This window comes from Heptranchias perlo, chromosome 3 (genome assembly GCF_035084215.1).
Source record: "Heptranchias perlo isolate sHepPer1 chromosome 3, sHepPer1.hap1, whole genome shotgun sequence".
Lineage (NCBI taxonomy): Eukaryota > Metazoa > Chordata > Chondrichthyes > Hexanchiformes > Hexanchidae > Heptranchias > Heptranchias perlo.
The window spans coordinates 84,882,538-84,910,093 of NC_090327.1; the positions used below are offsets into that span (position 1 = coordinate 84,882,538).

General features: G+C 41.5%; 1 protein-coding gene and 1 long non-coding RNA gene across 2 annotated transcripts in view; both read right to left on the minus strand.

The window, feature by feature from the left end:
• The window catches only part of LOC137306736 (protein BCAP-like), a 49,019-nt gene extending 36,782 nt beyond the window's left edge, over window positions 1-12,237 (minus strand). Inside the window, exons 1-2 of the mRNA XM_067976107.1 lie at window positions 12,159-12,237; window positions 9,784-9,898 (exon numbers count right to left, since the gene is read on the minus strand). The gene's annotated coding sequence lies outside the window, so the exon portion shown is untranslated. The remainder of the gene's footprint in view (window positions 1-9,783; window positions 9,899-12,158) is intronic.
• A 237-nt stretch (window positions 12,238-12,474) lies between these two features.
• On the minus strand, window positions 12,475-26,801 carry LOC137306749 (uncharacterized). Its single transcript, XR_010958924.1, has 3 exons — window positions 26,707-26,801; window positions 26,375-26,435; window positions 12,475-12,565 (listed from the first exon to the last, which is right to left on the minus strand). It is a non-coding gene; the product is annotated as an uncharacterized lncRNA (long non-coding RNA).
• Between the last annotated feature and the right edge of the window lie 755 nt (window positions 26,802-27,556).

Here is a 27,556-nt window from a genome sequence, read left to right on the forward strand (position 1 = left end):
TTACACACATGGGACTTTGGAACATCTTCAATATATAATGCATTAAAAAAACTGTAATATCTTGACCAAAAGAAAGATACCAGAATTCTAGTCAAACATGCCTGTGTTTCTAGCAACCAGACTTGATGTCCTCCATTTTTTACTGTAGCAGTTGTCCTTTCCAGTTCCTGTGTGATCTTCACTAGTTCAGACTCCTTGTAAGCCATATCCTGGTTGGCAATTTCCTTTAGTTTCTTCATTTGAACCATTTCCTCTATCAGCAATCTCTTCTCACTGGAACTAGCATCTGGCACAATTATATTTTTAGTCTTTATGCACTTCAATGCCAACTAACATACATTAATAAAGCTTCTCCTGGGGTGGGGGTAGGAGGTATTGGAGGTGTCACTTTTCCCCCCCCTTTTGCTTAGAAATAATCAAACTATATTTTATTGAGTTTCATTTAGATTCAGAACACCACAATGATGTAAACCCATATTGCAGAAAGAGACAGCCTACTGTCTCTCTTCTCCACAGATTGAAAGGCCAAGTGAAACTTAGAAAATTTATGGGTTGAGAGGTAATGAAAGAGGTTGATAAGGAAGAAGAGTGTTTTGGGGGAAAAAAGTTGATTGAGTCTTAACCACTCATTGTATATTTGAAATATTAAGATGAAGTGTGTCTGCCTGTTGTCATAAAGTTTACATTTGTCACTCTTATTACACAAATGAGCTTTAATAAAAAGACTCAAATTTTACAGTGCTTTAACATAGATGGGAATTGCATTGTTTTATTATACTGGTCAGTGGTTTAGGCAGGTTTTTTTTCTGGGACGGGTTTGGATATGAGCTTGCCAGACCAAATAAAACTACTTCAAACGGTCTACTTTTCAAATAGAAATTTCACAATAAGGTTCAAATAGAAGCATTACTACTTCTATTAATCTAACAATTCAAATAAAGCAAATTAAAAGACAAAATAGTGTTATCGGACAAAAGTTTAAAGCACCCTGTCCAAGCACTGGTTAAGTGTCGCTAGTCTAGCAATAACTTTGCTATTATTCATTGCAATATCCCAGTGAATACTTAGAAGAGCAAGTCCAACTTATTGGTTGTCAATGGTCGAATGGTAGAATTGACTAGCTCTGGAAGAACATCGATTGTTTCTGTGTCCTACTGAGTAATCTAGGGCACATTCTTTTGAAAGGAGTGGTCTGATTTTCTTTTTAAAAATCATCAAAATTTCGTGGGTGTTTGACCACTCTGAACATTCTTGCTGGCTACGCCACTAGTAATCACATATATGACATTATCTGACTGAACAACAGCAACCCAGATTATTTTTGTGGCCCCAAGGAAGCAGTCCTGCTCCTGTTGGCCCCACAAAAATAATTTAAAACTTACCTTTTTGGTGCTGCTTCGGCCATATCACCAGTCAAACTGGTTGGAGTATGCGCGGCGCATACTCTGACCAGTTACGTCGAGTCTACAGCACAGAAACAGGCCATTCGTCTCAAATGGATTATGCTGCCGTTCATGTTCCACATGAGCCTACTTCATCTAACACTATCAATATAATCTTCTATTCCTGTCTCCCTTTAAATGCGTCTGTGCTATTTGCCTCAACTACTCCCTGTGGTAGTGCGTTCCACATTCTTAGGGAATTTAGGAGAAACTTCTTTACCCAATTGGATTTATTAGTGACTATCTTATATTTATGACCTCTAGTTTTGGACTCCCCCACCCCCCCACAAGTGGAAACATTTTTCTCTACGTCAACCCTGTCTATCCCTTTCATTATCTTAAAGACCTATATCAGGTCACTCCTCAGTCTTCTCTTTTCTAGAGAAAAGAGCCCTAGCCTGTTCAGCCTTTCCTGATAAATATATCCTCTCAGTTCTGGTATCATCCTTGTGAATCTTTTTTGCATTTTCTCCAATGCCCCATATCCTTTTTATAATATGGAGATCAGAACTGTGCACAGTATTCCAAGTGTGGTTTAACCAAGTTCTATACAAGTTTAACATAACTTCTCTGCTTTTCAATTCTATCCCTCTAGAAATGAACCCCAGTGCTTAGTTTGCCTTTTTTATGGCCTTATTAACCTGCGTTACTACTTTTAGTGATGTGTATTTGTACCCAGAGATCCTTTTGCTCCTCTACATCATTTAGACTGTTATTATCCAAGCAGTATGTGGCCTCCTTATTCATCCTATCAAAATGCACTAGCTCAAAACTTACCTATATTGAAGGTCTTGTCAATTACGCACCCATTCTACAAGGTTATTAATGTCTTGATGCATTTTGACACATTCTTCCTTTGTATTAACTACACCCCCCCCAATCTTGTGTCGTCCACAAAGTTTGAAATTATACTTCCGATTCTAGCGTCCAAATCGTTAACGTAAATTGCAAATAGTGGTCCCAGCACCAATCCCTGTGGAACTATAACATAGTGACAATAACATAGAAACACAGAAAATAGGAACAGGAGTAGGCCATTTGGCTCTTTGAGCCTGCTCTGCCATTCAATATGATCATGGCTGATCCTTTATCTCCATACCATACTCCTGCTCTCTTCCCATACCCCTTGGTGCCTTTTGTGTCTAGAAATCTATCTATCTCCTTCTTAAATATATTCAGTGACTTGGCCTCCACAGCCTTCAGTGGAAGAGAATTCCACAGGTTCACCACCCTCTGAGTGAAGAAATTTCTCCTCATCTCAGTCCTAAATGTCCTACCCTGTATCCTGAGACTGTGACCCCTTGTTCTGAACCCCCCAGCCAGGGGAAAAATCCTCCCTGCATCCAGTCTGTCTAGCCCTGTCAGAATTTTATATGTTTCAATAAGATCCCCTCTAATTTTTCTAAACTCAAGAGAATAGAGGCCGAGTAGACCCAATCTCTCCTCATACGATTGTCCTGCCATCCCAGAGACCTGGCTCAAAGAAGGGGAGGATTGGGTACTTAATATTCCTGGCTACAAGGTATTCAGGAAGGAAAGGAGGTGGGGGGTGGTGGCAGTAGACTGGGACAGTAACAGTGTAAAGGGCAAAGAGGGGGAGGAATTCCTGAAACGTGTTGGAGAACTTTCTGGAATAATGTGTTTCCAGCCCAACAGTGGAAGGTAACAGTGCTGGATCTAGTTCTGGGGAATGAAGTGAGGCAGGTGGAGCATGTTTCAGTGGGGGGAAGCGTTTGGTGACTAGTGTTCATAATATCATAGGTTTAGAATAGTTATGGAAAAAGACAAGGAACAATCAAATGTGAAAATTCTTAACTGGAGGAGGGCAAATTTCAGTAAGTTAAAAAGGATCTTGCTCAGGTGGATTGGAATCAAAAATTGGCAAGCAAAACAGTAATTGAACAATGGGAAGCCTTCAAGGAGGAGTTGGTTCAGGTATAGAGTAGACACATCCCGACGAGGGGGATCGCAAGGGCATCCAAAGCTGGAGCTCCCTGGATGACTAAAGGTGTAGAGATTTAAAAGGAGGCTTTTGGTGAGAACCCGGCTGCATACAGAAAATACAGAGATCTAAAACAAAAGGGAATAGGAGGGGCAAAGAGAGAATGAGAATAGATTAGCGGCTAACATAAAAGAGAACCCAAAAGTCTTTTATAAACATAAATAGTGAAAAGGTAGTCAAAGGAAGGGTGGGACCGATTACGGACAAAAAAGGAGATCTTGTAGAGGCAGAGGACATGGCTACGGTACTAAATGAATACTTCACATCCATCTTCACTAGAGAAGAGGATGCTGCCACTGTGCAGTAAAGAAGGAGGTGGTTGTGATATTAGATAGCATAAAAATGGATGAAGAGGAGGTACTTGAAAGACTGGCAGTACTTAAAACAGAAAAGTCACCTGGTCATAATGGGATGCATCCTAGGTTACTGAGGGAAGTAAGGGTGGAAATTGCGGAGGCTCTGGCCACAATCTTCTAATCCTCCTTAGATATAGGGACAGTGCCGGAGGACTGGAGGAATGCAAATGTTATGCCCCTGTTCAAAAAAGGGGAGAGGGATAAACCCGGCAATTACAGGCCAGTCAGCCTAACGTCGGTGGTGGGGAAACTTTTAGAGACAATTATCCGGGACAAAATTAATTGGCACTTGGAAAAGTATAGGCTAATAAATGAAAGTCAGCACTGATTTGTTAAAGGAAAATCATTATTTGACTAACTTGATTGAGTTCTATGATGTAACGGAGAGGGTTGATGAGGGTAGTGCGGTTTATGTTGTGTGTACGAACTTTCAAAAGGTATTTGATAAAGTACCACATAATAGACTTGTTAGCAACATTAAAGCCCATGGGATTGAAGGGACAGTGGCAGCATGGATACAAAATTGGATAGGGGACAGAAAGCAAATAGTATTGGTGAACAGTTGTTTTTCAAATTGGAGGGAAGTATACAGTGGTGTTCCCCAGGGGTCAGTATTAGGACCACTGATTTTTTTGATATATATTAAGGACCTGGACTTGAGTATACAGGGTATAATTTCAAAGTTTGCAGATGACACGAAACTCAAATGTAGTAAACAATGTGGAGGATAGTAACAGACTTCAGGAGGACATAGACAGGTGAAATGAGCAGACACATAGCAGATGAAATTTAATGCAGAGAAGTGTGAAGTGATGCATTTTGGATGGAAGAATGAGGAGAGGCAATATTAACTAAAAGGGGTGTAGGAACAGAGAGACCTGGGGGTGCACATACACAAATCTTTGAAGGTGGCTGGACAAGTTGAGAAGGTTGTTAAAAAAGCATATGTGATCCTGGGCTTTATTAATAGAGGCGTAGAATACTTAAGCAAGGAAGTTATGCCAACCCTTTATAAAAAAAATGTTAAACCTCAGCTGGAATATTGTTTCCAATTCTGGGCACCACACTTTAGGAAGGATGTCAAGAACTTAGAGAGGGTGCAGAAGAGATATACTAGAATAGTACCACGGGAATGAGGGACTTCAGTCATGTGGAGAGAATAGAGAAGGTTAAGAGGAGATTTGATAGAGGTGTTCAAAATCATGAACAGTTTTGAAAGAGTAAATAAGGAGAAACTTTCTAGCGGCAGAAGGGTCAGTAACCAGAGGACACAGATTTAAGGTGATCGGCAAAAGAGCCAGAGGCGACATGAGGAAACATTTTTTTTACGCAGCGAGTTGTAATGATCTGGAATGCACTGTCTGTAAGGGTGGTGGAAGCAGATTCAATAATAACTTTCAAAAGTGAATTAGATAAACACTGGAAGGGAAAAAATTTACAGGGCTATGGGGAAAGAGCTGGGAAATGGGACTAATTGGATAGCTGTTTCACAGAGCCAGCACAGGCACAATGGGCCGAATGGCCTCCTCCTGTGCTATACCTACAATGATACCACTTCCCACTTTTTGCCAGTCTGAGTAGCTACCCTTAACCGTACTCTGTTTTCTGCTTTGTAGCCAGCTTGCTATCCATTCTGCTACCTGTCCCCTGACTCCACATGCTCTGACCTTAGTCATGTGTCTTCAATGCGGTACCTTATTGAAGGCTTTTAGAAATCCAAATATATTACATCTGCTGCATTACCCTTGTCTACTCTTTTTGTTACTTCTTCAAAGAATTCAATAAGGTTGGTCAAACATGATTTTCCCTTCTGAAATCTGTACTCTTTATAATATTTTCACTTTCTAGATGTTTTTCTATTACATCTTTGAGTAAAGATTCTATTATCTTTCCTATTGCCAATGTTAAGCTAACTGGTCTATAGTTCCTTGTACTTGTTCTTTCTCCCTTTTAAAATATAGGAATAACATTAACTGTCCGCCAGTCCTTTGGCACTATTCCCTTTTCTAATGAATTCTTATATATATGTAATAGTGACTCTGCTATCTCTTCCCTAACTTTTAAAATGCACGGATGCAATCCATCCGGACCAGGGGTCTTATCCCCTCTGAGTTTGATTAGTTTATCAATTATCTACCCCCTTTTTTATTCTTAAATGTCTTTATATCTTTTTTGATCTCTTCTAATGTCATGCCCACTTTGTTAGTCTCATTGGTAAATATGGAGGCAAAGTAACTATGCAATATTTCTGCCTTTACACTGTCATTAGCTGTGAGTTTATCGTGCGTCCCTTAGTGGCCCTATCCCTATCCTGATTTTTCTTTTGTTATTTATGTGTCTGTAGAATACTTTACTATTTCTTTTTATATTCCTTGATAATTTAATTTTATAGTTCCTCTTTGCTTTCCCAATTGTTTCCTAACCTCTTCATACTCCCTTTTGTCATCCTCTCCTTTATTGTCTATGTACTTAGAATATGCCTTTTTCTTCAGTTTCATTTTACCCTTCTCTTTATTCATCCATGGTGTTTCATTATTGGCTAGTGTGTTCCCATTTTTCTTTTTTTAAAAAAGAGGAATATATTTCTCACTGCCGTTCTATCTTTTTGTCTGTCAACATTTTTTTCCAGTTTACCTTCCCTAGTTCCATTCTCATCCCCTCAAAATTAGCTTTTTCCAATCTATTACTTTGGTCTTTGTCTTACTTATGTCTTTCTCAATCATTATTTTAAACCGTATTATTTTATGACTGCTATTGCCTAGATGTTCCTCTACATTTATCTGCTGTGGTTCATTTCCTATTACTAGGTCCAGCAGTGATTCCTCCCTTTTTAGGCTTCTCACATACTGTGTAAGAAAGGAGTCCTGTACACACTGTAAAATCACCATTCCCCTACCTCTGCTTGCCAGTTTATTTGTGGGTAGTTGAAATTTCCCATGATTATTATTCGATGTTTTTTACTCATTTCATAGATTTGCTTACATATTGCTTCCTCCACTTCCCTTCCACTATTAGGTGGTCTGTAGAATATACAGTTCAGTCCTAGAATGGCAATTGGGATCATAAGCATGTCAAAGGACCCCGATTTGCATATTAAGAGGCATGCTACCTGAAAAAGGTGGGCGCTTTAACCGCCCAGTGGTAGGCCCCTGTAAAAATGGCAGCGGCTGAAGCATCAACATTAATGGGACGGTAAATCTACCGACCCCATTTTGAGGGCGTTACTGTCCCATTAACGCCAAATTCATGGTTAAAATCAGCCCATATTCTTTTGTTTAAGAACATAAGAAATAGGAGCAGGAGTAGGCCATACGGCCCCTCAAGCCGGCTCCACCATTCAATAAGATGATGGCCGATCTTCTACCTCAAATCCACTTTCCCGCCCTATCCCCGTATCCCTTGATTCCCTTAGTGTCCAAATATCCATCAATCTCAGTCTTGAATATACGTAATGATTGAGCATTCACTGCCTTCTGGGGTAGAGAATTTCAAAGATTCACAACCCTCAGTGAAGAAACTTTTCCTCATCTCGGTCCTAAATGGCCGACCCTTTATCTTGAGACTATGACCCCAAATTCTAGACTCTCCAGCCAGGGGAAACAGCATCTACCCTGTCAAGCCCTCTAAGAATTTTATACTTTTCAATGAGATCACCTCTCATTCTTCTAAATTCCAGAGAATATAGGCCAATTCTACTCAATCTCTCTTCAGAAGACAACCCTCTCATCCCTGGAATCAATCTAGTGAACTTTTGTTGCACTGCCTCTAAGGTAATTATATCCTTCCTTAGGTAAGGAGACCAAAACTGTACCTGTAGCTTTCATTCATCGAACATGCCTCTTCTCTCTTAGGAATATAAGACTTCACCACCTTTCAAGGTTTTTATTTTTAAAAAATGTCCCATTTCCTTGGAGTGTTGCAGTTCTGTCTCCCATTTACCCAGTTAGGTATCTTTTCATTTCTGTAAACTGAACCTTTTGAATATGTGGCACTGGCGTACATCCCCATATTTTAAATCTTTTAATGAAGTAGTCTAAATCAGGAAGGTGCTTTCCCACCTCAAGATCACTTATCAACTGTGTCTCATTACAGAACACTATGTCTGAGATACTATCCCCTCTATGGAAAATGTAAACCCAGAATATTTATTAAAAAAAAACTAAATTGCAAAAGTAGGACAAGGTGTTGCAGGTTCAAACTATTTAAGGGCAAATTTACAAATGATGTATGGAAGTTCTTCTTTGCACAAAGTGATCAATATATGGAATTAAATTCTGGATAGAGTAGTGGAGGTGAAAATCTTGGAATTATTTAAGAAAAATATAGATGCTGCAGTTGTGTGAGGGGAGGGGAGGGGAAGGGTGAGAGTGTAAGGTCTTTCTAGATGGATAAACTAAGATGGGCCAAATGGCCTTTCTCATCCATATTCATCTTGCCATCTGGTTAGCCTTACTTGTGGAAATATTTTGAGCTTCATTGAGAACTTTGATGAAGTAATGCAGAGGGTTGATAGGGTAGTGTGGTTGATGTGTATATGGACTTTCAAAAGGCATTTGATAAAGTACCACATAATAGACTTGTTAGCAACATTAAAGCCCATGGGATTAAAGGGTCGGTGACAGCATGGATACAAAATTGGATAAGGGATAGAAAGCAGTGAGTAATGGTGAACGGTTGTTTTTCAGACTGGAGGGAAGTATACAGTGGTGTTTCCCAGGGGTCAGTATTAGGACCACTGATCTTTTTGATATATATTAAGGACCTGGACTTGGGTATACAGGGTATAATATCAAATGTAAGGAATCTTACTACACCAGGTTATAGTCCAACAGTTTTATTTGAAAATCACAAGCTTTCGGAGCTTACCTCCTTCGTCAGGTGAGTGACGAAGGGGGTAAGCTCCGAAAGCTTGTGATTTTCAAATAAAACTGTTGGACTATAACCTGGTGTTGTAAGATTCCTTACATTTGTCCACCCCAGTCCATCACCGGCATCTCCACATCATGTATAATATCAAAGTTTGCAGATGACACGGAACTCAAATAGTAAACTGTAGAGGATAGAAACAGACATCAGGAGGACATAGACAGACTGGTGAAATGGGCAGACACATGGCAGATGAAATTTAATGCAGAGGAGTGTGAATTGATGCATTTTGATAGGCAGATTGAAGAGAGACAATATAAACTAAATGGTACAATTTTAAAGGGGGTGCAGAAACAGAGACACCTGGGGTGTACATATACAAATCTTTGAAGGTGGCAGGACAAGTTGAGAAGGCTGTTTTTAAAAAAAAAAAGCATATGGGATCCTGGGCTTTATTAATAGAGGCATACAGTACAAAAGCAAGGAAGTTATGCTAACCCTTTATAAAACACTGGTTAGGCCTCAGTTGGCGTAGTGTTCTCAATTCTGGGCACCACACTTCCGAAAGGATGTCACAGCCTTAGAGAGGGTGCAGAAGAGATTTACTAGAATGGTACCAGGGATGAGGCACTTCAGTTATGTGGAAAGACTGGAGAAGCTGGGGTTGTTCTCCTTAGAAGGTTAAGGGGAGATTTGTTAGAGGTGTTCAAAATCATGAACGGTTTGATGGAGTAAATAAGGAGAAACCGTTTCCAGTGGCAGAAGGGTCAGTAACCAGAGGACACAGATTTAAGGTGATTGGCAAAAGAACCAGAGGCGACATGAGGAAACATTTTTTTTACGCAGCGAGTTGTAATGATCTGGAATGCACTGCCTGAAAGGGTGGTGGAAGCAGATTCAATAGTAACTTTCAAAAGGGAATTGGATAAATACTTGAAGGGAAAAAATTTACACGGCTACGAGGAAAGGGACTAATTGGCACAATGGGCTGTATGGCCTCCTCCTGCACTGTACCTGCTATGATATGATTTACCATATTGTATTACTAGGTATAATGCTTTCTATTTTTACCACGTATTTAAAATATTTTAAAACTGTGTAATTGACCAGCTGTCACCTTGTGCTGAACGAAGATTTCTGTAGCAAAGTTCTTTCTCGGACTTCAACATTGCAATTCGGGCATCTTTCTTTCTAATCTCTAGATGGATGAATTCAATTTCAGCTTGCAGCTCCTACAAAAGTCACATACAATTCACAGGGATTCTGAGAACTCCAATAAATTTTCAGAATCAAAAAAATAAATCAAAATTTTAACAAGTGTACACTTTTTAGTTAATCCTTAGAATACTGCAACTGCTTTTTCATCTGTTCATTTTCTCAGTTGTCCTCTTTTTCTAACATTTATCATTAGCTATTTGTAGGAAGTCATTTTCACAGAGAACAGATGAAGAAAAGATGTACATTTTGAGTACTGAAAGATCTCTTTCAATTTCCAAAGTTAAAATTAGCAAATTACTTTGGATCATCTCAACCCAGTTTGCAGCATGCAAATACCCTCAGCACAATCCTGTCCACAGAACAATATAATAATCATCAATTTAGCTATAATAACCTGAAGGACAATAAGGACAGGTAGTCTGGAAAAGAGTAAAAGGCTACATTGGAGGCTGCTTATTGAACTTAGTTTTAGACACATGGTTTACTTCATGTATTGAGAGCTCTGCAAAATATGTTTTGCCCAATGATGCTAATGCTCACAGCTGAAAATTTCCAATTGTTTTGAGACGTACAACAGTTTAAAAATATGTTTTTATTATTTGGAAAGACTTCTTGATTTTTTTAAAGTCTCAAATGGACTGTGGAAAGTCCTAAAACAGCGTACCTAGACTTGGAAAAAGACTTTGACAAAGTTCTCCATGATTGGCTCTTACTTAAGCTTAAAGCAATGGGAAGGAAAACCTTGGAACTCGAAGAATTTGGCTGAAGGGAAGGAAAGAAGAGTGATGTCAGATTGGCGATCGAGTGCCCAAGGGATTAGTGTTGTGACCCTTATGATTTCCAATTTCCAATATTACCTGCAATTCAGAAGCTCAATTCAAATTGATCAAATTTTTAGACAATACTAATCTAGATTGGGGGGGCAGTTCAACTGCAGGATACAGAAAGGGATCCAGATTAATACATAAGTGGGTGGAACAGTGACAGATGTAATTTAATAGACAAATGACAAAGAAAAAATAGGCATTATACATATTCAACAAATGGTTTCAGAATAGCTAAGGGGGAAGTTGACAGATAAGTGGCATTAATATACTCAGGGTTCAACATGTCCAATGACCATAGAGTAGCAACCACAAGGCAAATAGAATGCTAAACTATATTGCCAAAACAGGACAATGCAAGTCAGAGGAAGTCATGCTTAAAATGTGCAAAGAGTACGTGCTCAGTTCTCGTCACTGAAACAGATGCATTTTAGCCCTCAAGCCAGTACGTAGAAGAGGAATGAGAGTGATTCCTGGTGTTAGAGGATTGGGTTCTTTGGGAAAAGACTAGAAAAACCTGATCTACTTAGCCTTTAAAGGGAGCCACTGAGAGAGAGCCATGTGGAGCTATAATATCAGGCAGTGAACAGTAAATCCAGAATACATTAATCTGTCGGCAGTAGGACAAAGAGTTACAAATTCAAACCAGCTAAAGGCAAATTTACAACTGATGTCACAAAGTTCCTCTTCAGACAAAGAATGATCAACAGAGGAATGAACTTGGCAGACTAGCAGAAACAAAAACCCTGGAAGCACTTAAACAGTTGGATTCTGTGATGGGGGGACTTTTTTTTTCCTGGAAGGATGAGCTAGGATGGCCAAATGACCTTCCTCATCTGTACCTTTATGATTGTTAAAAACAGCTCATTACTTTTAAGTGAAACATGTTATTTAAAAAAAATACTAATTGAAAGTGATGGTGCACTAAAAACTAGCCAGAGTGTAACACTAATCACATTACTAGCCTGACGCCATACATTAAACTTTCAAGAGCCACAAATTTGACATTATTGAACTAGTCCTCGCTGTACTGCACCAAAACCAGAAAATGTTGGAAACACTCAACAGGTCAGTCAGGATCTGTGAAGAGAACAGATGAGTGAATATTTCAGGTGTAAACCCTTTGTCAGTGCCATACATGTCCTGGGGTGAGTGTGCAGTACTTTGTTGGGTCAAATAGAAAAGTGTTTCATTATCTAGTGCCTTTGAAGTACTTAAGGGAGAAACAGTCACCCACGGAAACTACAGAAAGATTTCCACAGCTCCTCCAATAGTTCAGTGGGAAAATCTGCTAATAGGCCAGTAAAGCCCGTGGTTCAATGCCTTGTCTGTACTCACTTAGTTCATTTAAACCAGGATGTCAGTGAAGGTGCTACAATTAAAATGTTTATCATATTTTGTACATAGTTCAAATGAAAATTTGTCATGAAATAAATACGATTATAACCACCTTCATTTCTCTCAACATCTTCTCAGCCTCATATGTAATTTTCGGTGGAATGCTTGCAGCTTTCTTAGCCTGCTCCCGTGTTAATCCTTATAGTCAAGGAACGTACACTTTATAGATTGTATTGACATAACATAGTAAACTCCTATCTAAAATCGTATTATTACAAACAGGATCAGTAGAGAATAATTTATATCTACTGCTATTGTTGCCAATAATAAAACAAACCACAAGATATGAACTCTACTCTTTTTTGAATTTTTACATACTATAATTAATCTTTATTATACTTTTCTACAAATGTTAAAGGATATAGGAAACTAGTTTCTAGTTCCAACAGACAAACTTGCTGCTGAAGATTCTTTATATACTCAGTTTCGATTGAAGCCAATGGCTCTGCTGTCCATTTTCTAAAATAGAAGTGTAGAAGAGAAAGAGGGAACCAAGAATGCATATTACTTACTACACCACATAGAGCAAGTCAAAATATGTAGTCATGTACTTCCTGCCCATTTTTGAACAAAGTTCCAGCACTGGTAAAGATCAACCAGAACAGGTCCCATGTCCTGTCCATTGAGTTCACCTCCTGAGATCCCTTTCACTTTTTAGCTGGATACCCACTATTTTGGTATTGGAAGCAAATACCTTTGTTGGAACCAGTGGCTGAAATATCAAGTCCAAGCCAAGGCTTTGGGGAGAGGCTGATGCTTTCAAATAAAAACTGTAAGAGATACAAAACCAATTGAGTGGATAAACTGAAACATTTTATTGTGGGATATGTAACTTGGACATCAGAAATTTCACTTACTGAGGGAAAAAAAAGGCAAACAAAATGTTTTTCAAAAGCATTGAGTGATTCATTAACATACTGTTACAGCAAATTGTTTGCAGTTAACCCCCATTATAAAATGTTTACATACAGAATCTCGTTTATAAATGCTTACATAAGAAGTTACATCGAGTTTAAAGCACAGAAACAGGCCATTCAGCCCAACTGTCTCTACCAATGTTTATGCTACACGCAAGCCTCCTCCCACCCCTCTTCATCTAACACTGCCAGCATACCCTTCTATTCCTTTCTCCCTCGTGTGCTTATCTACCTTCCCCTTAAATATATCTATGCTATTTGCCTCAACTACTCCTTGTGGTAGTGCGTTCCACATTCTTACCACTCTCTGGGTAAAGAAGTTTTCCCTGAATTCCCTATTGGATTTATTAGTGACTATTTTATGACCTCTGGTTTTGGACTTCCCCAAAAGTGGAAACATTTTCTCTACATCTACCCTATCAAACCCTTTCATTATCTTGAAGACTTCTATCAGGTCACTCCTCAGCCTTCTCTTTTCTAGAGAAAAGAGCCCCAGCCTGTTTAACCTTTTCTGATAAGTATATCCTGCCAGTTCTGGAATCATCCTTGTGAATCTTTTTTGCACCTTCTCCAATGCATCTATATCCTTTTTATAATATGGAGACCAGAACTGTGCACAGTACTCCAAGTGTGGTTTAACCAAGGTTCTATACAAGTTTAGCATAACTTCTCTGCTTTTCAATTCTAGCCCTCTAGACATGAACCCCAGTGCTTTGTTTACTTTTTTTAATGGCCTTATTAACCTGCGTTGCTACTTTTAGTGATTTGTGTATCTGTACCCAGAGAACCTATTGCTCCTCTAACCCGTTTAGACTCTTATTATCCAAGCAGTGTGTGGCTTCCTTATTCTTCCTACCAAAATGCACCACCTCACACTCACCTATATTGAAATTCATTTGCTAACTACACACCCATTCTGCAAGTTTATTAATGTCTTCTTGCATTTTAACACATTCTTCCTTTGTATTAACTATACCTGCCCCACCCCCCCCCACCACCAAATTTGGTGTTCTCTGCAAATTTTGAAATTGTACTTTGATTACCGTGTCCAAATCATTAATGTAAATTGTGGACAACAATGGTCCCAGCACCGATCCATGTGGAACACCACTTCCCACCTTTTGCCACTCTGAGTAGCTACCCTTAACCTCTACTCTGTTTTGTAGCCAGCTTGCTATCAATTCTGCTACCCCTAACTCAACATGCTCTGACCTTAGTCATGAGTTTACAATGCAGTACCTTATTGAAGGCCTTTTGAAAGTCCACTTACTGCATTGCCCTTGTCTATTCCGTTACTTCTTCAAAGAATTCAATGGGGCAGAAGTGGCTCGGGGCAGTGAACCAACAGTCCTTGCCGCTCCATAGATTTATACTAGTCCACTGACTTTTCGTCGGGCACTTCCTCCAATAGGAAGCGGAGAAACATAGAAAATAAGAGCAGGAGTAGGCCTTTCAATGTGATCATTGCTGATCCTCTTTCTCAATACCATATTCCCGCTCTCTCCCCACACCCCTTGATGCCATCTGTATCTAGAAATCTGTCTATCTCCTTCTTAAATACATTCAGTGACTTAACCTCCACAGCCTTCTGTGGTAGAGAATTCCACAGGTTCACCACCCTCAGTGAAGAAATTTCTCCTCATCTCAGTCCTAAATGTCTTACCCCGTATCCTGAGACTGTGACCCCTCGTTCTAGACCCTCCAGCTAGGGGAAACATCCTCCCTGCATCCAGTCTGTAGCCCTGTCAGAATTTTAAACGTTTCAATGAGATCCCCTCTCATTCTTCTAAACTCGAGTAAATACAGGCCTAGTTGACCCAATCTCTCCTCATACGACAGTCCTGCCATCCCAGGAATCAGTCTGGTGAATCTTCGCTGCACTCCCTCAATGGCAAGTATATCCTTTCTTAGGTAAGAAGAAGAAAACTGCACACAATACTCCAGGTGTGGTCTCACCAAGGCCCTGTATAACTGCAGTAAAACATCCTTGCAACTGTACTCAAATCCTCTTGCAATGAAGGCCAACATACCATTTACCTTCCTAACTGCTTGCTGCACCTGCATGTTTGCTTTCAGTGACTGGTGCACAAGGACACCCAGGTCCCTTTGTACAACAACATTTCCCAATCTATCACTATTTAAATAATACTCTGCCTTTCTGTTTTTCCTTCCGAAGTGGATAACTTCACATTTACCCACATTATACTGCATCTGCCGTGTATTTGCCCACTCACTCAACTTGTCTAAATCACCTTGAAGCCTCTTTGCATCCTCTTCACAACTCCCAATCCCACCTAATTTTGTGTCGTCGGCAAACTTGGAAATATTACATTTGGTTCCCTCATCCAAATTATTGATATATATTGTGACTAGTTGGGGCCCAAGCACTGATCCCTGCAGTACCCCACTAGTCACTGCCTGCGACCCCAAAAATGACCCATTTATTCCTACTCTCTCGGGCTGATATTAGGAGGGCGGCGGGTTGGCAGCGGGGGGTCGACTGGGCGTGTGGGTAACGCGCCCAGTGAAAGCGGGGTGCTCCGCACGCAATCACAGCTTGATTGAAGGTACTTACCTTTGCTTCCGGGTTTCGCGCTGGAAAGCTGCGCAGCGGGCAGACTGCGCATGCGCAGCATAGGCTGTCAGCTGCAGGAGCCCTATTTAAAGGGGCAGTCCTCCACTGACTGATGCTGCAGAAAATAGGCAAAATTACAGCATGGAGCAGCCCAGGGGGAAGGCTGCTCCCAGGTTTAATGATGCCTCACTCTAGGTCTTATGGGGTGAGGAGGAGGGGGAGGACAGAGATTTTCTCCCCGGCGGGCGGGAGGAAGTGACCTGCCTCTGCCACCAAGAAGGCCTGGCTCGAGGTGGCAGAGGAGGTCACCTGCACCACCAACATATCGCGCACCTGCATACAGTGCAACTGGCGCTTCAATGACTAAGTAGGTCAGCCAAAGTGACTCATTCCCCTACGCTCCGTCTGCCACATCACTGCTCCCACCCCACATCTCCTTCTGCACTGCCAACACTACTCTATCACATCACTCCTCACACCCACTCAAAGCTCATCCTCATCTTACCTGCACTTTCCCACCTCGCCAGAACTCATCCCACCACTACCACTCAACCCAATCCTCATACAATCTCATGGCTCTATCTCATACTCACCCTCTCGTGCATCTCTTTCACGGTCAGTCTCACTCAACCTGCCACTACCTGTGCTGCAGCCACAGGGCATGCATCACATATGTGCAGTAGGAAGTGTAAGGCAAACGTGTCGTGAGCATGAAGGGGATGCACAAGGGTGTCTGAGGGTTTGTCATGGTTTTTACTTATATTTGATTTCTGATCAACTCACATTACATATTATATTGTCACCAATACCGCCACGTCTTTGCGAATCTTGTCTGGTTTGTGCAATAATGCCCTTTCCTGAGGATCACAATGAAGACCCACAACTGATGCCACCCATTGCTTCACTGCAGGGTGGGTGTAGGTGTATTTGCAGGGCTCTTTTATGCAGATGACTGAGAGATGGCGGCAATGTCCCCGGTGGTACCCTGGAAGGAAGCGAAGGAGAAGTTGTTGAGGGCAGTGGTGACTTTGACAGCGACAGATAAGAAGATGGTGCTCGGGCCAACCGGGAGCAGCTCGGCATGAAGGAGGCTGCAGATGTCCATGACTACATGTCGAGTGACTCTGAGCCTCCGTGTGCACTGCTGCTCAGAGAGGTCCAGGAAGCCGAATCTCAGTCTGTCGACCCTGTGGTGAGGGTAGTGCCGTCTGCGACGCATCTCTCTCTGCGGTTGCCCTCCCTCCTGCTGTGCAGGTGGATGTGTCACAGCACTGTGTTGTGGAGCTCCACGTGTCAGAGGTGGACGTCATGGCCGGCGAGGCTGGTGATGCTGTTCGTCCTCCGAGGAGGTCATGACTGCAGCTACGGCTGCCCCCATCCGGAAGATGTACGTTTGAGGGGGTCCGCAAGGTAGGTAAATGTGTATGCACACCGGGGTAAGTGTGCAAGTTTGTGAATTTTACTGTTAGGAGGAGGGTGGTGTAGGCCAAACTTTGTCCAAAGTGACGGAGTGGCCTCCTGCAATGAGTGAGGGTCTCCCCCCACCACCTGTCAAATGGACCTTTGCAGCTGCCACAGGCTGATGGCTGCAACACGTCCATTTCAACTGGGAGTGTTTCCCCCAGTACGGGAAACAGTCTCAGTTGTTTGGAAAATCCCACCCCTCCTAAAATATCATGTTAACCAGGTCTGTAAATGACCTGAAGTACCTAAATAATTACCTTAAGTGGCATCCCGCCGGCTTTAATTGCCGGCAGGAGTCCCACATGCGGGGGCTGCGCGCGCATGTAAGCCCGTCACTGGGGAACCCGGAAGTGGGCGGGTTGGAGCCGGGCTCCGGACCCGCCCCGGGAATCCCCGATTTTCGGACCCCCCCCCCGCCATGAACGCGCCTGCTCGGGGGTGCGAAAATCGCGCCCTCTGTTTCCTGTCTGTTAACCAATTTTCAATCCATGCCAGTATATTACCACCAATCCCATGTGCTTTCGTGGGACTTTATCAAAAGCCTTCTGAAAATCTAAATACGCCACATCCACTGGTTCTCCCTTATCTATTCTACCAGTTACATCCTCAAAAAACTCCAGTAGGTTTGTTAAACACGATTTCTCTTTCATAAATCCATGTTGACTTTGTCTAATCCCGTTGATATTTTCTAAGTGTCCTGTTATCACATTCTTTATAATAGACTCTAGCATTTTCCCTAATGTTAGGCTAATTGGTCTGTAGTTCCCTGTCTTCTCTCACTCCTTTTTTAAATGGTGGGGTTACATTTGCCACCCTCCAATCTGCAAGAACTGTTCCATAATCTATAGAATTTTGGAAGATGATAACCAATGCATCCATTATTTCCATGGCTACCTCTTTTAGTACTCTGGGATGCAGATTATCAGGCCCTGGGGATTTATCGGCTTTCAGTCCCATTAATTTCTCCAGCACTATTTTTTTACTAATACTAATTTCCTTTAATTCCTCCTTCTCACTAGTCCCTTGATTCTCTGGCATTTCTGGATTTCTGGGAAGTTATTTGTGTCCTCTTCCATGAAGACAGAACCAAAGTATTTGTTTAATTGCTCTGCCATTTCCTTGTTCCCCATTATAAATTCTCCCTTTTCTGATTGTAAGGGACCTACTTTTGTCTTCACTAAGAAGCAGAAGAGCCCATCGTCAGTTCTAGCGAAACTAGGGACCTGGGAGAAGTGAGAGGATCGATCTCTCCTCTCAACCAATTTTTGACAAGCTGCGTTCACTGTCTCTGCAGGCTTGGAGCCTTAAACCAGAAAGTGAAAGGTACAACATTAAAATCAATGTAAAAACAGATTAAATATATTTTTTAAATTTTTTAATTAAATTTTTTTCTTTAAATTACCAAAAATTATTAAAATAAGGAGTAGTGCGACATTTTTAAAAGTTAATTTTTAGTTGTTTGGCAGTCATTAAGACCTTCTAAGACTGTTAAAACTTAGTTTTTAGTATTTTTAAGCGTACCTGTTTGGTGGCGTAATTAGTTACTTTCATGCTGGGCAGATAAGCAAGTTGGCACTTTTTCAATGATTTCTCTGATTGCAGCATACGATATACCTTTAATTTGAAGATGTCATATCGCTGGCAAACCAGCAGAAGCAAGTTCCAGATTTCCGTGTTTCACTGCGCATGTGTGAATGCCAAAACTTGCTCCTTCATTTCGCCGGAGAATGCTGTTGAGCTGTCTATTTCGCGAGCGATTTCTGCCCCAATAAGGTTGGTCAAGCATAACTTTCCCTTCTGAAATCTGTGCTGACTACTCTTTACTATATTTTTATTTTCTAGATGTTTTTCTATTACATCTTTGGGAAAAAATTCCATTATCGTTCCTACCACTGACGTTAAGCTAACTGGTCTATAGTTCCATGGACATGTTAGAACCATAGAAAAGATACAGCACAGAAGGGGGCCATTCGGCCCATCGTGTCCGCGCTGTCTCGAAGAACAACCAGGTGCCCATTCTAATCCCACCTTCAAGCACCCGGTCCGTAGCCCTGCAGCTTACAGCACTTTAGGTGCAGGTCCAGGTACTTTCTTTTAAAAGAGTTGAGGGTCCCTGCCTCTACCACCAATTCGGGCAGCAAATTCCATACAGCCACCACCCTCTGGGTAAAAAAGTTTTTCCTCATGTTCCCTCTAATCCTTCCGCCAATTAGCTTAAATCTATGTCCTCTAGTTCTTGAGCTCTCCGCTAGGGGAAACAGGTACTTCCTGTCTACTCTATCTCGGCCCCTCATAATTTTGTACACCTCAATCAAGTCACCCCTCAGCCTCCTCTGCTCCAAGGAAAACAACCCTAGCCTATCCAATCTTTCCCGTAGCTGCAATTTTCAATCCCTGGCAACGTTCTTGTAAATCTTCTCTGCACTCTCTCCAGAGCAATTACGTCCTTCCTGTAATGTGGTGACCAGAACTGCGCACAATACTCCAGCTGTGGCCTTACCAGCATTTTATACAGTTCCATCATTTTATACAGTTCCATCATTACATCCTTGCTTTTGTATTCTATACCTCGGCTAATAACGGAGAGCATTCCGTATGCCGCCTTCACAACCTTTTCTACCTGTATTGCCACCTTCAGGGACCTGTGCACATGCACTCCAAGGTCTCTCACTTCCTCTACCCCTCTCAATATAGTGCTGTTTGCTGCGTATTCCCTTTTACTGATTGCCCTCCCTAAGTGCATTACCTCACACTTCTCCGGGTTGAACTCCATTTGCCACTTTTCAGCCCACTTCACCAACCCATTGATATCGTCTTGGAGTCTACAGCTATCCTCTTCACGGCCAATTTTTGTGTCGTCTGCAAATTTGCCAATCATGCCCCCTACATTCAAGTCCAAATCATTAATATATACCACAAATAGCAAGTGACCCAACACTGAGCCCTGTGGCACACCACTGGAAACGGATTTCCATTCGCAAAGACATCCATCGACTTTTACCCTTTGTTTCCTGTTACTGAGCCAATTTTGGAGTCAATTCGCCACATTTCCCTGTATCCCATGGGCTTCTACCTTTCTGACCAGTCTGCCATGTGGGACCTTGTCAAATGCCTTATAAAATCCATGTAGACAACATCCACTGCACTACCCTCATCAATTCTCCTTGTCACTTCCTCAAAGAATTCAATCAGATTTGTAAGGCATGACCTTCCCTGAATAAATCCATGCTGACTCTCCCTGATTAAACCATGCCTTTCCAAGTGACAGTTTATCCTATCTCTCAGTATTGATTCTAATAGTTTGTTCTATCTCCCTTTTTAAATATAGGAATAACATTAGCTGTCCACCAGTCCTCCTGTACTATTCCCTCTTCTAATGAATTCTTCAAATAAAATAGTGCCTCTGCTATCTTTTCCCTAACTTTTTTCAATATGCGCAGATGCAATCCATCCAGACCAGGGGTTTTATCCACTCTAAGTTTGATTAGTTTATCAATTAAGTCCCCCCCCTTTCTATCTCAAATGTTTTTATATCTTTTTTATCTCTTCTTTTAATGTCATGCCCACCTTGTTAAGCTCTTTGGTAAATATGGAGGCAAAGTAACTATTCAATATTTCTGCCATTTCGCTATCATTTCCTTTTAACCTTTGCAAACCTTAAGAGGCCCTATTCCTATCCTGACTTCTTTTGTTATTTATGTGTCTGTAGAATACATTACTATTTCTTTTTATATTCCTTGATAATTTAATTTTGTAGTTCCTCTTTGCTTTCCTAATTGTTTTTTTGACTTTTTCCTAACCTCTTCGTATTCCCTTTTGTCATCCTCTCCTTTATTGTCTATGTACTTAGAGTATGCCTTCTTCTTCAGTTGCAATTATACCCTTATCTCTTCATTCATCCATGGTGTTTCATTATTGGCTTGTTTATTCTTGTTTTTTTTAAGAGGAATATATTCCTCCTAAACTCTATTGATCACTGTTTCAAATATTTCCCACTGCTGTTCTATCTCTTTGTCAATTTTTTTTCCAGTTTACTTGCCTGAGTTCCATTCTCATCCCCTCAATATTAGCTTTTGTCCAATCCATTACTTTGGTCTTTGTCTTAATTATGTCTTTCTCAATCATTATTTTAAACCTTATTATGTTATGATCGCTATTGCCTAGATGTTCCCCTATGCTTACTTCTCTTATCTGCTGCAGTTCATTTCCCATCACTAGATCCAGCAGTGATTCATCTCTTGTTGGCCTTCTCACATACTGGGTAAGAAAGGAGTCCTGTGCACACTAAAAACTCCATTCCCTTTTCCTCTTTCCCTACCTCTTGCCAGTTTATTTGTGGGTTGTTGGAATCTCCCATATTATTATTCAATGTTTTTTTACTCATTTCATAGATTTGCTTACATATTTCTTCCTCCACTTCCATTCCACTATTAGGTGGTCTGTCGAATATACCTATTAACATGATCGATCCCTTCTTATCCTTTGTCTCAATCCATATGGATTCTGTTTCTATCTTAATGTTATTTATGTCCCTTTTTTCTAATGCCATTATGGTGTCTCTAATTATTACAGCTACCCCCCCCTCCCCTTATTCCTTCCTTATCCTTTCTAAATACGTTATATCCTGCAATATTTAACTGCCAGTCCTGTTCCTTATGTAGCCATGTTTCAGTTATCCCTACTACATCTGGCTCCTCGCTATGAATTATTGCCTCCAGTTCTCCCATTTTGTTTTGGATGCTGTGCACATTGCTGTACAGGCAATTTAATTTGTTTTTAATTTTGGTCCCCTCATTTTATTTTTAACAGTCATTTTGTACTTATGTTCTATCACTGTATTTGTCCCCTGACGGTTTATGTTATCCTTATTCCATACCTTGGTCTGACCTTTACTCTCATCTCCTATTTTATTTATCTTCAGACTTAGGTTATTTTAACCAGGTCCCCCTCCCATCTTACTAGTTTAAAGTCCTGTCCACAGCTCTATTTATCCTTTCCGCTAGCTGGTCCCATTTCGACTCAGGTGGAGCCCGACCCAGCAGTACAGCTCCTTCCTGTCCCAGTGCTGGTGCCAGCGTCTCATGAAATGGTTTCCATTATAAATGTTGGATGTAATGTTTGAGGACAGGAAATTTGCACCATATGCAAGATTTTTAATACTATAGATATACAGATATGATTGGCAGCTTTATTTGATTTTAAAAACAATACAGTTTTGATTTACTTTGTTCTTAGTCAAACCTCAAAGGATACCAGGGCTTTTTCTCATCAGTTCACCAAGATAAAGGTCAGAGTGTCCATGGGCAAAGTGCAAAGAACCTCACATTGTTAAGAGACACTATCTCAGATCCAGTATTACTACTACATCAACAATGACGACCCAAGGAGCTTCACAGGAGCATTACCAAACAAAATTTGACACAGAGCCACATAAGGAGATATTAGGACAGGTGAGATCAAAGAGGTAGGTTTTAAGGAGCATCTTAAAAGAGGAAAGAGAGGTTTAGGGAGGGAATTCCAGAGCCTAGGGCCTAGGCAGGTGAAGGCATGGCTGCAAGTGGAGCAATTAAAATTGGGGATGGGCAAGAGGCAAGAATTGGAGGAGCGCAGAGATCGCCGAGGGATGTGGGGCTGGGGAAGGTTACAGAGGTGGGGGCGATGTCATGGAGGGATTTGAAAACAAGGATGAGAATTTTAAAATCCAGGCGTTCCGACCCAGAGCCAATGTAGGTCAGCAAGCACAGGGGTGATGAGTGATCGGAATTTGGTGCAAGTTAGGATACGGGCAGCAGAGTTTTGGATGAGCTCAAGTTTATGGAGGGTGGAAGATGGGAGGCCGGCCAGGAGAGCATTGGAATAGTCAAGTCTGGAGGTAACAAAGGCATGGATGAAGATTTCAGCAGCAGATGAGCTGAGGCGGGGCGGAGACGGGCGATGTTATAAAGGTGGAAATAGATGATCTTGGTGATGGAACGGATGTGTGGTCGGAAGCTTATCTCAGGGTCAAATGGGATGCCACAGTTGCGAACGATCCGGTTCAGCCTCAGACAGTGGCCAGGGAGAGGGATGGAGTGGCTAGGGAACGGAGTTTGCGACGGGGACCAAAGACAATGACTTTGGTCTTCCCAATATTTAGTTGGAGGAAATTTTTGCTCATCTATACTGGATGTCAGACAAGTAGTGTGACAAATCAGTGGCAGTGGAGGGGTCGAGACAGGTGGTGGTGAGGTAGAGCTCAGTGTCGTCAGTGTACACGTGGAACCTAACGTTCTGATTTTAGATTATTTAAATAGTTTAATTTTCTGCATTCGTAGAGGAATAAATACATTAATGTAAGCTACTATAATCCACTATTGTATATTGCTACTTCTCGGTTATTTTTAATAAATATGTACCATAGTTTATAGCCTAAGGTATGGTATGGTTTCTGAAGTCTAGGATATAACGAGGGCTCAGAACATATCCAGTTCACTAATTATTTTCCATATTTATGTAGTAAACATGATCTCTGCAAAAACAAAATAAGATTCTCAGTATCAGTTTCTGTTCGACTCCTAGGCTCACTATATGATCAGATATTGGGTGTTCAATGGACCTTCCAGTTTGTAGCGTGAAGACTCATGTATGCACTGGATAACAAGGTCTTCAACTTCTTCCAACTACACATGCACATACGAATAGCCTTATGGATTTCGCCTTACATACTGAACTTCTCCTCATTCTTCCCCAGGGGTGGGAGAAGCCACAACTCCAACATCTCACAGCCCAGTCCTTCAGGATCATTACAGTAGGGAGTGAGGACTCATGTAAGAGAGTGGTCTGTGGCACACAGCATTAGCAATATCTAAGTAAAAACCCAGACTGGTAACTGCTATTGGAATAACCTCTTCTGAGATTAAATAATGAGGGGCATAGATAAGATCGATAATCAAAATCTTTTCCCGAAGGTAGGGGAGTCTATAACGAGGGGGCATAGATTTAAGGTGAGAGGGGAGAGATACAAAAGGGTCCAGAGGGGCAATTTTTTCACTCAAAGGGTGGTGAGTGTCTGGAACGAGCTGCCAGAGGCAGTAGTAGAGGCGGGTACAATTTTGTCTTTTAAAAAGCATTTGGACAGTTACATGGGTAAGATGGGTATAGAGGGATATGGGCCAAGTGCAGGCAATTGGGACTAGCTTAGTGGTATAAACTGGGCGACATGGACATGTTGGGCCGAAGGGCCTGTTTCCATGTTGTAAACTTCTATGATTCTATGAAAGAAAAATTAATCTGGTTGTTAATACTGTGTGAATATATTGCAAATCTTGCTGATACTGAGAATCTTATTTGCAGAGATCATGTTTACTACATAAATATGGAAAATAATTCATCTATTTGAACAGATTTTTATTTATATTTAGCAATCTAATAAATCACAAGAGTTGTGTTTTTTTTCTTTACAAAGACTTAAAACCTCCCGAATAGTCAAGCAGGTAACAGCACTGCCCAGTGTAATATTATGCTACACTTGAAGGTGCCAAATTCAATTTATGGTGTGTGCTGATTTAGCTGATCTCAGTTGAGGCAGTAATTGGCATATTATAATAAGCCTTTGCACTTTGCATAGAAATTTATGGAAGTTACAACATAGAAATAGGCCATTCAGCCCAACCAATTGGTGTCGGCATTTACCCTCCATGCGAGCAAGAAGTCCTAATTACATATTAACCACCCTGTTCCCAAATTCCTTTATCATCTTTGCTTTCATCCACCTATCCAATTCATTCTTGAATGTTGCCATAGTTTCTGCCCCAACCACTAATCCTGAAAGTGAATTCCACAGCCTCACAACTCTGTGCAAAGATTCAGTTAATTAAATAAAATCTGGAATAAAAAGTTAGTATCAGTAATGGTGACCATGAAACTACATCTGGTTCACTAATGTCCTTACCTGGTCTGGCCTATATGTAACTCCAGACCCACAGCAATGTGGCTGATTCTTAACTGCCCTCTGAAATGGCCTAGCAAACCCACTCAGTTGTACAATCCAGTTACAAAAAGACATAATAAGAATAAAACTGGACGGACCACCCAGCATCAGATCACTACGCACCGGACATGACAAAGGCAAACCAAGCCCAGTCGACCCTGCAAAGTCCTCCTCACTAACATCTGGGGACTTGTGCCAAAACGGGGAGAGCTGTCCCACAGATTAGTTAAGCAACAGTCTGACATAGCCATACTCACAGAATCATACCTCTCAGCCAAAGTCCAAGATTTCTCCATCACCATCCCTAGATATTTCCTGTCAAACCAGCAGGACAGACCCACCAGAGGTGGCAGTCCAGTGGTATACAGTCAGGAAGGAGTGGCCCTGGGAATCCTCAACATTGACTCCAGACTCCATGAAGTCTCATGGATCAGGTCAAACTTGAGCAAGGAAACCTCCTGCTGATTACCACCTACTGCCCTCCCTCAGCTGATGAATCAGTCCTCCTCCACGTTGAGCACCACTTGGAGGAATCACTGAGGATAGCAGGGCACAGAATGTACTCTGGGTGGGAGACTTCAATGTCCATCACCAAGAGTGGCTGGATAGCACCACTACTGACTGAGCTGGCCGAATCCTGAAGGACATAGCTGCCAGACTGGGCCTGCGGCAGGTGGTGGGAGAACCAACAAGAGGGAAAAACCTACTTGACCTCGTCCTCACCAATCTACCTGTCGCAGATGCATCTGTCCATGACAGTATTGGTGACGTCGCGGAGTAGGGGTACACTGTGGCAGGAAATTTAAATTGCTGATCTCCCGGACTGCTGGAAGAGCACTCGGGGGAGGAAGCGCCGATTCTGGGAAACTCCCAGTCATTCCAGGAGGGTTGGGAACCCTAGTTGTACCCTCTCTAAAACTTCAATGTTCTTCCTATAGTGTGGAGTTCAATACTGCAATCAGCACTGTAACTGAGATCTTATTAAGGTTTTACATAGGCATATCATTACCCATTGGCTTTAATAGCCTACACCTCATGTTAAAACCTAAATTCTATTTTTTGGGTTACAGAAGTGGGAAAATCAGCCAGGGTTTCCATTGATTTATCCCTATGTGCAAATCATTGATAAGATCAGGCTCAGTTGTGATGACCTGCACAGTACTCCTGGGTGGTCTGCCTGGCCTGCCAATATTCACATGTAAAGGGGTTGTTGGCATTTAAGGAACCATTGCCCAACCAGAGTTAGCGCCTTCAGAAGAGGGAAGTTAAAAAACGGCGTAATGTTTCTGCATTGTTAACATGTACTCTAACTTGATCATTTTCCGTTTAGTTAATTATTGTACCTGAAATCAGGCGCCAGATTGCTCCTCTTCAATGATTTTCCACTGGGGTTTCTCAATCTTTCTAGAAAGAAAGCATATTAACTTTCCAATAACCATTTTACACAATAGCATTTTTGAATTATGCTTTAAGTCTCGTCTCATCAGATTGAAACGCTGATTCAATCAATAAAGTACAAAACAAGACTAAACTTAATATTCTCCCCCGATAAAACAAAATCAAGGGGCTAGACCTCCATACTGGACTCAAAACTGCCTCCAACAATTCAGCCAAAGTGCAATCATTCCCAAAATATTTCTATCAACGGTTCGATACTTTTACTGCTTCTGCTTACCAGACATTTCACTCGGATTTCCCTTTTTGCAGCTCCGATGTTCGGGGTTTGCACCGACAACTCAGCTGCAGGTTACCACAGCAACAGCTGCCCGCTTCCCCACTTCCTGGAGACGGTTCCCGCCTCACCGGAAATGAAACGCTTCTATTGGATGGGAGGATGCACCGACTGTGCAGGAGGCCAGATTGGAGTTTTTACTGTGAGCTGCAGCCTGCGAGTAAAGTCAGTGTGGCGATTGTAAAAATGTAGATATTTAGTATCTTACTGACTGAATCAGAGTTTCTGTCTCATATGTTACAGCCAGGGTTTCCATTGATTTATTTCTGTGGCAATACCTATGTGCAAATCATTGATAAGATCAGGCTCAGTTGTGATGACCTGCACAGTACTCCTGGGCGGTCTGCCTGGCCTGCCAATATTCACATGTAAAGGGGTTGTTGGCATTTAAGGAACCATTGCCCAACCAGAGTTAGCGCCTTCAGAAGAGGGAAGTTAAAAAAACGTCGTTACTCTGAAACTTGAAATCTAAAAGCATCTACAACTGCCTCCAATTAATCTCAGCAGTTTATAAAGAGCTACAATCACTCGGATTTGCCTATTCAAAGCAGTCGCCTTCAAGGTACAGCTAATCATCAATCGAACTCCAGATTACCTGTGAGCATAGCCATGGGAGATGGCTAATATTTACATAAGTGGATTTAGTTTATAGTTTAAATTTCTACCTCCTTGATTGATTCCCAGCAAAAGTATCTTTTAAATGTAAGGTTAAAGATTGCAGGATCATGATCACTAGTGATGTTCACATATGGGGGCCATATTTTCATTGTAGGTGACATAGGACGGGCAATGG